This window comes from Macaca thibetana, chromosome 18 (genome assembly GCF_024542745.1).
Source record: "Macaca thibetana thibetana isolate TM-01 chromosome 18, ASM2454274v1, whole genome shotgun sequence".
Lineage (NCBI taxonomy): Eukaryota > Metazoa > Chordata > Mammalia > Primates > Cercopithecidae > Macaca > Macaca thibetana.
Genome location: NC_065595.1, coordinates 40,525,621 through 40,539,341, shown reverse-complemented (window position 1 = coordinate 40,539,341; position 13,721 = coordinate 40,525,621).

Below are 13,721 nucleotides of genomic sequence, written 5' to 3'. Positions count from 1 at the left end.
CAACTATGTGCTGCTTATAAGAGGCTCACTTTAGGTTAGAGACAAACGGATTGAAGCTGAAAGGATGGAAAAAAATACATTCTATGCAAATAGTCATCAAAAGAGAGCAAGAATGGTTATCTTAAAATTAGATAAAATAGACTTTAAGTCAAAAAAGATGTAAAAAGCCAAAAAAGGAAATTATATATTAATAAAAATTTTAACATAGCAAGCAGATATAGCAATTATAAACATTTAGATACCTATAATAGACCATCGAAATATATAAAGCAAAAACTGACAGAATTGAAGAGATAGATAGTTTTACAATAACAGTTGGTAAATTCCATAGCCTACTCTCAGTAATGGATAGAAACAAAGAGATAGAAAATAAAAGAATAGAGGACGTAAAAATTATAAGAAGACAACTAGATCTAGCAGACACATACAGAACATTTTGCTCAAAAATAACAGATAGTCACTGTGGAAAACAACATGTTAGGTATCTCCCAAATTTGGAAATAGAATTTCTATCAGATCCGGTAATTCTACTTGTGGGTGTATTCCCCCCAAAATTGAAAGCAAGGTGTCAGGGATATATTTGTGCACCCATATTTATAGCAGCATTATTCAAAATAGCTAAAATGTGGAAGCAGCCCAAGTGTTCATAGATGGGTAAATAGATAAATAAATGGATATATGCATAAAATAGAGTATAATTCAGTCTTTTTAGAAAATAAAATAAAATAAAATTCTGGCATATGCTACAGCATGGATGAACCTTGGGAACACCACGCTAAGTAAAATAAGCCGAGTCACATAAAGTCAAATACTGTATGAGTCTACTTATATGAGCTAGTTAGTGTAGTCAAATCACAAAGAGAAAGTTAATGGTATTTTCTAGGGATTGGAGGCCGGGGTATTGAGGAATTATTGTTTAATAAGTATAGTTTAAGTTTTACAAAATGAAAAGAGTTACAGAGGTGGGTGGTAACACATTATGAATGTGTTTAATATCATTGAACTGTACACTTAAACTGATCACGATAGTAAATTGTATGTTACATGTGTTTTACCACAGAAATGAAAGAAAATATTTTTAAAAACCTAATAAAATTAATTGTCATAGTTTTTATGTAAAAGAGTCAGAGTACACTTTTACGATAAAAGTATTAAGAAAAATTTCTTATCAAAAAACACTGTGAGTCTTATGGAGTGAAAATATATTGGGAACAAGGAGTCTAAACAATATAAATTAAAATGATTAAAATCTAGGATTGGGTGCCATGAGGTTTATTTCTTTTAAGGGAATTTGCTATAAGCTTTAGTGCTAGGATATTGCCTTCAAGGTCATAGAGGTATGAAGTTAAGGCCTGGCAACGTCTGCTACAATGACGTGGACTTGAAAGAGTTAAGATTCACACCCTAACTTCCAGATTGTGGTGTGAGGGTCCCCCTTGAGGGTTGTGAACACCATGTTCCACATGTGTTTAAATGTTCATTGTAATAATCCCTGGATTTGTCCTCGGTGGGGGCTGGAGGCAGTGGGATCCCAGGGGAGGATTATTGTTAGCATTGTCATTTAAAAACAGAATAAACAAATAACATCAAATTCGCTATAGGGAATGCACTGTCTTGAGCTTTGAGATAGGAGGATTCAAATGGGATTTTCAAAATTATATTACCGGTTTTGCTAACAAAACAGATGTGGGTTAAAAAAAAAAAATGTACAGGTTGCTGAATTACATTCCCTAAAGCCGCGCCCCCTGCCCACCACACTCACCAAAAATGAGTAGCTCGATACACAGAACACATTTTTATGAGTTTTTTTTTTGTTTTTTTGTTTGTTTTTTACCATTTTTGCCAGTTCAAGTGCATTTCATCTTATTTGATCACAATTATTGTGTTTGACTTTATCTTATTACAGACCCCTTAGATTTTCCTTGAGCTTAGGTCATTAACCCTTTGGATATACATTTTTAGTATGCACTAGCAATATTTAATATATTTAACAGGTGATTTGAATTTCTGTGACCAAATTTATCTCCCACTTTACATATATGCAGTTACGTCCTATATAGACTTAAACTTTCTCTTTTCCCAACTTCCATTAAGAGATCGATACTTCATTAAGCAGTTTTCCAAGGCCGTTTGTTGATTTATAAAATCCTGTTTATAAAACAAATTCATACCTACAGTAGAGAATTTAGAAAATGCAGTTAATTACATACAAATAAAAACTACATAATCTTTCCACTTTCAAAAATTCACTGTTACTATATTCAGTAATTAATTGACCTTATTTTCCCCATATGTAGATAACCTATTACTGCTGTTGTTCTAAAAATTTGGACTCCCATCCTATGAAATTTTGTATCTTGATTTTTAAATATATATATACTGTCCTTTATTTAAAAAAATGTGTTTTCCAATATATTAAGGGCTTTTAACCTCATGTTTAAACAGCAATAATTATAATGTAAATATTTAATTATTCTTTATGTAGATGATTCATAATGTACTTAATTATCTTCCAGTTTCTGAGCACTTAGATTATTTCTTTTTTTCACCTTGTTCATGTTTAGGTAGATATGTTTGCATCTATGTTTTTATAGAGAGATGGAGACAGCCAGGCAGACAGAGACGGAGACACGGAAAGAACTCAAACAAAATATCATGGAAATAAATGAAGAGCAACCAAATGTTATTTATTCAGAGCTTGCTATAGCAGGACAGTCAGCCATTATTACTTGTGTTTTGGCAGGAATTGAAAGGCAGACAGAGGATTGGTAAGCTTTATAACAAACAAAAGGGAAGCTTCAGGTCTGCTCTAACAGAGATACTTAGTATGGGGAAGCTGTAGGTTGGCTAAGTAGAAGCAGCACATGCTATGTTACGGGTTAGAGGGTACATATCTGGCTTTCCCTGACGGGTCCTAAGTTGGAAGTGGAGATAAAAAATTAGGGAAGCAGTTAGATGTTAATCAAGTCCTGGCCATTTCGGAGTGATGGTTAAAGAAGTTTTTGCTTGGCTTACTGGATTGGTACTTAAAATAGCAGTATGATTTCCTACAAACGTGGCTTCCTGGTTAGTTATTGTAGATAAGAGGTTACTGCAGGTGGTGGGTCAGAGTTCTACTTTTACATACGATTAGGCTATTCTCTGTTTGGATATTCAGTCTCTCGATATACACAATCTTTTAAAATACTTTTAATAGACACGGTAAAGATCACAATGCAGTAAATTAGAAATCAACATAAAACCAACATAAAAAAAGCAGAGAAGAAAAGAAGAAGAATGAGGAGTAGGGAAAAGTTTATTTAAAAAAGAAAAGAACAGCAAAGCAAGCTAGATCCATAACAACCACAAATTCTGCACACCTTTAGAAAGTGATTAACATTCTTCTTAATAGAACAAAATTAAAATTAAATTTTAATTACTTAGATAGAATGGAAGTGCTAAATATCAAAACCCATAGAATCTAGATAAAGCAGTACTTGGAGAGAATTTTGCAGTCCTTTAAATATACATTAAATAGGGTTTCCATGAACACCCATGCACCTGAACACCTGTGATATTTTTCAGACTTATTTGGATATCTTCAAATGTCCAGATACATTTCAAGAATAGTTTCAAGAATAATATAAAGAATTCTTGAATAACCCTTATTCAGATTCACAATTTTTAAAATTTTGCCATATTTATTTTATTATTATTTATATTATTATATATAGACATAGATATAAGATATAGTGCTGTTTGTTTGTTTTATTTTCTTTCAGGAGGAGTCTCACTCTGTTACCCAGACTGGAGTGCAGTGGCATGATCTCAGCCCACAGCAACCTCCACCTCCAGGGTTCAAGCAATTCTCCCACCTCAGTCTCCCAAGTAGGTAAGATTACAGTCATGTGCCACCGTGTCCTGCTTATTTTTGTGTTTTTGGTAGAGATGGGGTTTCACTGTGTCGGCCAGGCTGGTCTCGAACTCTTGACATCAAATGCTCTTCCTGCTTCCACCTCCCAAAATGTTGGGATTACAGGCATGAGCCACAATGACCAGCCAAGATATACATTTATTGATTGATTTTTCTACACCCTTTCAGTGACAATCGCATACATTATGTTTTTCAACCACAAATTCTTCAGAGTATATTTTCTACAAACAATTAAATCAACATAGTGCAGTTAATAAATTCAGGAATTTTAATATTGATGAAAGAATATTAATCTAGACCCCGTATTCCAATTTCACAAACTGTTTCAATAGTATTCTTCATGCCAACTTTTTCCCCAAGATTCAATTCAGGTTGCATATTGCATTTAGAAACCATAATGATTCACTGGAACTTTCGACTGGAACAATTTTTCAATCTTTCTTTGTCTTTCATGAAATAGACACTTTTGAAAAGCATAAACAGCCTACTTAGTTTGTAGACATTCCCTCACTTCTGTTCCCTGACAATTAGATTCAGGCTACTCATTCTTGGCACAAATACTACATAAGGTTATGCTGTCTCAGTTTATCAGTCAGGGATGTTGGTGTGTCCCATTATTAGTCACATTAACTTTGATGATTTGTTTAAGGTGTGCCAAGTTTGTTCATTTTTAAGTTACTAGTTTCCTCTTTGAATGAATGCCTATTGAGAACCTCTCTAAATATCACGTTAATCATGAAATGTTTGCATTCATTAATAACTTTCATCTGAACCATTATGTCTGTGATGATTATAAAGTGGTGATGTTCCAAATCCATTTTGTCTTCCCCACTTATTAATAAGCATTCTACTACAAAGAAGTTGTTCTTTTCATCCCATTTATTTACTTACTTATGTTTGCATTTCTTATCTGTAAGGATGCACAAGTTTTTATTTAATATACATATATAAAATATTGACTATGTATTTTTAGCCTTCTTTGGGTAACTTTCTTGGAAGTAGAGATTCTTGAAGTAAGTTTGTGACATTCAGCCAAGTTTCATTCTAGAAAAGCAAAATTTGGAATTCCTATCACTATTGTATTAAAATGCTTATCTAATCACTAGGTGTACTTTCAGGGGATTGAACTTTTTCAATATGATGGGTGAAATGTGGACACGGACTCATATGTGATTTCACAATTTGTGTTTACTAATGAGCTTGTGAATTTATTTCCTATTTGTATTGGTTGGCTCTCCTGTTTTGTTTTTTGGTGTTGCTTTTGTTTGTAATGTTGATGTTTTTCTTACTGAATTTTTTAAGGATACATACTTTGACATACAATTGTCCTTAAAATATCTTCCCTGCCAATTATAACTGTGCTGAAAATATTTACAAAAGTCCCTGCGGCTCTGCAGGGACTCTACACCAGTGCAGGAAGTTTCTCTCATCTTACTTTTTGAAAATTATCAGGGGGATGGTTAGCCTCTCCCTCACCTATCTGAAACCTAAACCCCTGGCTTCTTATTTATTTTTTGTAGCCTGGTGTCCTGTGGAGACCAGTGCCTCTGTAGGACTGAGATCTAGCTGTTTATTTCTGTTTTATCCATGAAGAGTATATGTCAAATTGGCTTTAACTGTATGTTCTGATCTTAGTGTAAGTCCTGTTTTAAGTCTCATTTTCCATATAGATACAATAGCCTTGGCTTCTGCTTGTCTTGGAGGAAAATTTTGACAAGCAGAAGATATATTTGAAAGAATATAGACTGCGAAGGCCTTTAAATTCCAAACTTGTATGTGTTCCATCTAGCTTAGCAGTCCTCAGGGTGTGGCCCAGGATCTTCCGGGGATTCCAAAGGTCCTTTCAGAAAGTCAGCAAGGTCAAAACTATTTTCATAATAAAACTAAGACATTATGTGTCTTTTTAACTCACATTTTTCTGATGAGCCTATGGTGGAGTTTTCCAATTGTGATAATTGTGATAATTGCATCAGATTGAAACACACATGAGAACCTAGCTATCCTCTATTCAATCAGTCATCAAATAAATTTCCAAAAAATCAAAGCAATAATACCATTTGATATAGTTTGGATATTTGTTCCTGCCCAAATATCATTTTGAATTGTAATCCCAAAGGTTGGAGGTGGGGCCTGATAGGAAATGTTTGGATTATGGGAGCAGATCCTGCATGACTTGGTCCTGTCTTTGTAATGGTGAGTTCTTCTGAGATATGGTCACTTAAAAGTGTGTGACATCTCCCCCCACCAACTCTCTCTTGCTTGCTCCTGCCTTTGCCATGTGACTTGCGTGATCCCTTTAACCTTCTGCCATGATTGTAAGCTTCCTGAGGCCTCCCTGGAACCTGAGCAGATGCCTCCTAAAGCCTGAAGAACCATGAGCTAATTAAAACTCTTTACTTTATAAATTACCCAGTCTCAGGTATTTCTTTATAGCAAAGGAAAAATGGCCTAAGAAACTATTTCTTCTATTTCTTCTAACATTATTTTAAAAATAATTATTGTCAGAATAATATGCTACTGACTTTATCATTTAATTGGTTATTTTACATTTTTAAAAAATAAATTAATGACTGCATGCAGTGGCTCACACCTGTAATACAGAACTTAGAGAAGCTGGGGAGGGAGCAGAGCTTCAGCCCAGGAGTTCAAGACCTGCCTAGGCAACATAGCAAGACCCCATTCTCCACAAAAAGAGAAAAATAGAGACAAAAATAAAATAAATTAACAAATATTTAATTTATTCTCAATATTACTTTTTGGTATGATAAATATTGATAGATAAAACCCACATGAACAAAGGCAGCACCAAGTCACAATTTTAAAACTAACAAAAAAAATTGTGTTACCTCTCTGGTGAAAAGCCATTAATGACTATACTGTACATAGAAATTTATTTTAATTGCCAGAACCCTATATTGCATGTGTTTGACTCATAACTGCATGACAAACCTCTACCCAACCTACTTTCTTTCACTCCAAAGGTGTTATTGACATGACCTTCTTTCAGTTGCTCTAAGGTATCAATTTTGTTCCAACAATCGGCCTTCACAGATATTGTTCTCTTAAATTCACATTAATGCCTTGTCGGGCTGTGTTGTATTATCTCATCTCTTAGGTCTCCTTGAAAAACACTTCTTTGGAGACACCATTCCTGTATTACTCCTTGTTGAATCTTTAATAACTCTCTCATTCTCTTTTTTAGCACCTTGTCTTTTTTCCATATAGAACTTGTTAGTATAATAAGCATAGCAGAGTACAAAAGGGCTTGAGTTAAATTAGCTCCCGGCCATGGCAGGCAGATACTCCCCAGCAAGAGGCAAGTGTAGAGCTCACTTCATTTTCTGGTTTCCCATTCTCTGCCCAAACACTTAGGAACACTAATTTTCTTGTCATTTCCATGACAGATTCCAAATTTCACATTTTAAATAAAATTTTAAAAATTTTATCTATTTTTAATGGAAGAGTTCTGAAATTCTGCCAGAGTTGATGCCTTATGTAGAGTCTTTCCAAGTATATTTATAGAGATTTGTATATTAGATTGTAAGCATCAAAAGATGGGGGGAAGCATTATATCACACACACACACACACACACACACACACACACACACACACACAATTATCTAGCCCACAAAAACAGTGAGTTATTTGATCAAATATATGATATGATGACTTGTGATTATTTTTATATAAAAATTCAAATATTGATATTTTCTGGACTGTATTTAGTCCATTTTACATTGCTATAAAGGAATACCTGAGGCTAGGTAATTTATAAAGAGAAGAGATGTATTTGCCTCGTTGTTCTGAAGGCTACACAAAAAGCATGCACTAGTATCTGCTTCTGGTGAGGGCCTTTGGGAGCTTCCAAACATAGCGGAAGGGGCAAGGGATTTGGCATGTCACATGTTGAGGGGAAGCGAGGGCTATGCCAGGTTCTTTTAAACGGCCAGCTCTCAAGAGAACAAATAGAATCAGAACTCACTCATTACTGCAGGGAGGGCACCAAGTCATTAATGAGGGATCCACCTTCGTGACCCAAACACCTTCAGCGAGGCTCTGCCTCCAACATTGGGGATCACAGCTCGACATGAGGTTTGGAAGGGTCAGAATTCCAACTTACATCACCTGTCTTCATCACCATCATCACAGCATTTGCTAATTGCCAAGTGAGCTCAATTAAAATTTGGTAGAGAATTGGCTTATGTTGTTTTAAAGAAAGGGCTATCAGATGTGATACCATTGTTTTCTGGATCTTGTAGACTTCTGGGACAGAGGTTGATTTGAATAAAATGTTAACAGATGGTTGGCTTAAAAGATTGAAGGGAAATAGAATATCCATTCAACAAAAGAAATTTGAAGGCACATCTAACAATGCAGTGATATCCTTAACTTATTTGTAGATTGCTGAATTACTCAGGATGCTTAGAATTTATTAGGATTTCTGCACCTCCAAAGAACATGGAGTTATCAGAAAAAGTATCTATGACCAGAGTAGGGCACAGACCCAATTTGAGAAGAGAATGACTGCATTCTACCCTCACTCCTTTTGTGTGTTCCTTAGTTTTCCATTCAAGAAAGCATGTAATAATGGAAGGCCGATGATTTCATGCCACCTAAAATCATGCTAGTTCTAGAGAAAAGTAAAATATTTTATTAAAAATGATAGGCTTGATGTTGGAAATGCAGGAGAAGGGATGCATTTAGAAGAAACGGCCTGCCCTGGTTCTCTGAGATGACACAATCTACGTGCTGCTTCTTCTTCATCTTTGGCTTTCTACAGTACAAAATTCTAGCTCTTTCTTATGCAAGCATACTGGAACAGTTAAAGAAAGAGGAAAGAAACCCTAAAAACAGCTCAACAGTCAAAGACAGATTTTGGAGAATAAATGTGAGAGGGGCTTTAGGCCGACTTAGGTCAGAGGCACTCTCTCTTACAGACTCAGAGTTTTTTAGGATTCAAGGTGGCAGAGTTTATCAGAGGCTTGGACTGTTTCTGTGTCTCTGTCTTGCTTATCTGGGAGGCAGAGTCTTGTGCCTGTTCTCATGCATCTTCCTGCAGCTGCAGGCATACCCCCCAGTCTGCTTTTAGCTTCCCTAAGTGCACCTAAAAGGAAAGGAATGTACCTGTTAAGGCCCACTGTTTTACTGGGGCCCCTTTGTATGAGTGTGAAGTTTGGTGTTTACTCAAGAGACTTTCCCCCGGTCCCTCTGTGCCCGAGCTATCTTGTCTGTGGTTTACTGTCTGCTCTTTCTGGCTGCTTGTTGTTAGAAGAGAAGTGATTTCCTTGAAATGCATGAGGTTAGAAACGGAGCTGGAACTTAAAGTGTCCAAGATGACGGTGCTCCCGCTCTGTCACATACTACTTGTGAACTGAGCACAATTCACATCATTCTTTCAGTGTTTTTGCTGAAAATGGTTCCTCTATATTGCAGGTCTATATGGATAGCATGACGATGGGAAAAAGTCTAGTTTTTTGTTTTGTTTTGTTTTTTAATCACCACAGAAGTAAGAATGAACCTGCCCATATTCTCTTCCTGTCTGTCTCTGAGCAATCAAACTCTCACTGATATTGTTTTCTTATCTGGGAATGAGAATAATGGGCATGGTTGTGAAAGTGAGAGATGATATGAGTATGCACAGTGGGCTCTCCAAAGTTAGTCTCTTTGAAAGATATTACAATTATTACAAAACACATTACACTTACTAAATGTGACCAATTGAGAGACATGGATTTTATATATATATATCATCTAATTCTTCCTCTGTATATAATATATTGTATATGTTATATACCAATACATGAACTGTCTCTGCTTTCTTTTCTGTATGTACAAATCTAAGTTGTCTACCCAATTCCATTCACTGGGGACAAAGAGTGGCCATAAACAACTAGGGTGGCCATATTTGTGCCTAAAAGCTGCTATCTACCTTATATTTATCTAAATTCAATATCCATATTAAATATCTCTTTCTCCTTGATGTCTTTATTGATACCATCTACTGTTCACAAAGCCTCTTTCACTGAATTCCCATAGCACATTTTAACGTCTATTTTATTTTACAGAGTTGAATACCTTTTCTTTAGCCTATTTCTCATGTTATAATTTCCATGCCCCATCCCCTAAGTAGATCATAATGATTTTCAGAAAGGCAGCGTGTCACACTGCTTTCATAACTTACAGGCAATATCTGTATATGAAAAACACTTCAAAATATTTGTAAATTTTATGAAATTAGTCTGTTCAGAATGGGGATTGACACGTTCATTGTTCCCCATCCACTGTTGATCTCTTTCATTCTCAGCTTTGCCAGTTCTGTACCCAGCCAGAGACCCATCACTGCAAATGCATCTGCCTTGATTTGGAGATTGTGCCATTGTGCCAGAATAGAACAAACCCTTTTATTTACACACATTCAGTACAATACCCTCTCCTATTCTGAAGTGGAATAAGTTTCCAAGTGTGATTGATTTTGAAGAAGAAAATTCCTGTAAGAAGAAGCTGGAAAGATTTTTGTTCTCACTCTGACTGCATTTTTTAATCATTACTGTTTGCCCCTCCAGTGCGTCCAGCCCTTTCCAAAGCCAGGCTCATGATTTTGATGGACCATCAAGGCTAAATACAGTATATCATTTCAGCAGGCTCTTCACATTGTGTTATTGTTAATGATGCTTTTTATTTACCAGAACCATAGGCAATATGATATTACTTTCATTCAGTGAGCTCAGCAGGAGACTTTTTAAAAGTGTAATGCATTTGCTCTAATGTCTCTGATCAGGTGGATCCGGCCTGGAAAAACTCCAAGTTGGATAATTACATTTTTGCTACCTATAATTTCCACCACTCCTTTGAGAGCTCGTAGCATTCTTCTCCTTTCAAACTCAACACATGTGTGGTGTTTGCTGAATACTATTTTAAAGGGAAAAGAAAATCAGTCAGACTTAACCTCAGGAGTTAAGGGAAACAACCAAAGAACCAGAGTGGTCAGAGAAAGCCCTAGTAAAATTGCAACGTCATTGAAGTTTACCTTTATTTTTCTTCATCCCTTCAAGATACGTGTCCTCTTTGCTCCTTTTTCATGACCCATCTTTTCTCACTTTCAGATCAATAGTATTCTCATGCTATTCTGATTTCACCAATGAGAGGAAGCAATCTAATGAAATCATTCTTACTAAAGCACACAGATAGCATTTGATAACTTGTCCAGAGATACTTAAATTTTAAAAATGATAGTTACTGAAAGAGGTAAGGCAAACACATGGGCCAGATTTTCAAAAGGGGGAAGTTTAGAGTCCATGTGCTGTAAGGAAAGAGGTAATCTCAAGTGATGAGTGGGTAACACATACCTTTTATCCCCTCTCCTGCCAGCACCCAAAAACCACACTGCTTTTAAAGGTAAAAAGAAATATTAGAGTCTGCATTTTATTGTCTCTAATAGGTTTCATTTGCATTCAAGGCTCTTTGCACATAAGATGTGACTGGGTCAAGGATAATGTTTTTAACGTTTTAAATATTTTACTGTTTTTAATATAAGATGCCCCAGGCTAGCATCAACTTTTTTTTTTTTAAGAGCAAAAACACTTGAAGCCAAGTGATTAAGATGAATGAATGAGTTGAATATCCTGGCAATCAGGCAATCATCATCATATATATGTATATGTATGATGTATATATGTGTGTGTATATATGATGTACATATGCATATATAGAATGATATTCTATTGTCAGGATATCATTACATATACACACATGTATATAAATCATATATATACACATCATATATATACACGTATATACATTATATATATGTGAGATCCATATATATATTTTATGGATCTCAAGCTCATATATATATATGTAAAAATGTATGTGTGTATATATATATACACATATGGTCGAGATATTTATGGATATTGAGATATTTATGGATCTCAGGGTATCATGCATATATATATACACACACACACATATATGTATATACAGATATATATATATGTATATATATAACCTTGAGATCCATAAAATAACAAGACTAACTTTCAGCTCTGTCTGGTGAAATCAGAAAGGTCACCAGAGCTGCATATTGATCTTTATATTACAATTATAAGAAGAGATGACTTTAAAGGGGAAACTCTTCCTTGAGCACATAATACTTTCCTTGAAAGTTTCACATTATTTTTTAATAGACATCTGTGAGGTACTCTTCTTTTTGAGCACCTAGGTACTCACAGCATCCTCATAGTATGCATCAGCCCATTCAAAGCTCTACCTCAGAGTCATATGTGGTTTACTATCTAGACAATTGCTCAGATGACAAGAGCTGACATCACTATAATGTAGGAGCTGGGAATGTATTTACAGAATTTTAGTTCAGTCTATAATACTATGGTTCAAAGCTGAGAAGTGTATGTTATATTACATATATTTATCACTCTCTTTTTGTAATGTACCTTAATTTTGTTGATTCCATGGAAACGTCTGGGGGAAATTTGCTTTGTTACTCATTACATCACCTTTCTTGGCTTTTCTGATGTTACAGACAGGCACGTGTCACTTTTGCCTACAAGTTATTTGAGGCAGAGTTGAACAGAATGATAGATTTCTTCGCTGCACTGAACTGAGGCCAAGACCAAGGTGATTCTTAAGGGAGTTGGCCACACACCAATTCACCAATTCATCTGGTGGGTGGTGGATAAAATCCACCATCCTCTGATGGTCTAGAAAAGGAGCTAATTTTTTGAGCATTATGATCATTTAAATTTTAGAAGTGTTGCATTTTAGATACAGGCAGAACATAAAGTGAAAATATATTCCAAATGGCAAACACAGTTGCATACCATTTAAAAGAAAAATATGGTATTAGGAGACCATCCTTTCTTTGGAGTTCCTTTTAAACACAACCAATGGCCCTTGTTTAACTTTTGGGCTTATATTCCAAGTCACCAATATTTCTGCTCATCTTGTTTGACATTTCTTGCTTGTGAGTTTCTCTGCTTTCCTGTTCCATTTTGGCAGTAAATTTTGCTCAGGTTTTCAGTCTCATGTATTGAACTTGTAATATAGGCTTAGATTAGTGTGACCTTTGAATATCATCATCCCACAGCTTCTGGTATTTTCCCATTGGTTTCAGTACCACAAACACAGTCCATTAGTGATTGTCTGAGTTCTTCGTCCTGCATTTTTTTTCATGTTCAATGACTTTTTTTGAGTATAAGAGTCCTCCCGTATTTCTTTCTACTGCCTTTTCTAGCTTCACCATTTAATTAAATGCCAGTGTTTTTCAAAGCACAATTCACAAGCCTCTCCAAATTTGATCATTGCTTTATCTTTCAGGAATTTTATACATACTTACAGGGTTAGCTCTACTTATTAGAACAAAGACTGACTTTTTTTTTTTTTTTAAATAAAAGACCATATAGTATATATTGTAGGCTTTGCAGGCTACTTATGATCTTTTGTCAGTATTTTATATATTCGTTTTTGGTTTTTGTGTGTTTGTTTTTATAACCCTTTGAAATGTTAAATAAATATTTGCTTTTGGATCATACGAAACACTTAACTGATTCCTGTACTAGAGACCAATGGGTAAATAGAATGTATGGGCACTCCGTGAAGGGGTCAAGAAAACTAAAGACAGATAATAAATCATTGCTGCTAGCAATTAAGGGGATAAAAGTGTTGATCTTGGAATTGGTTATTTTTATTAGAACACTGCATTTTGAAGAAAATGTAAATAATTTTCTAACTTTTCTGTTTTACAAGTATGACTTTTATTTTTTTATTTAAATAGAGTCAATATATATCAC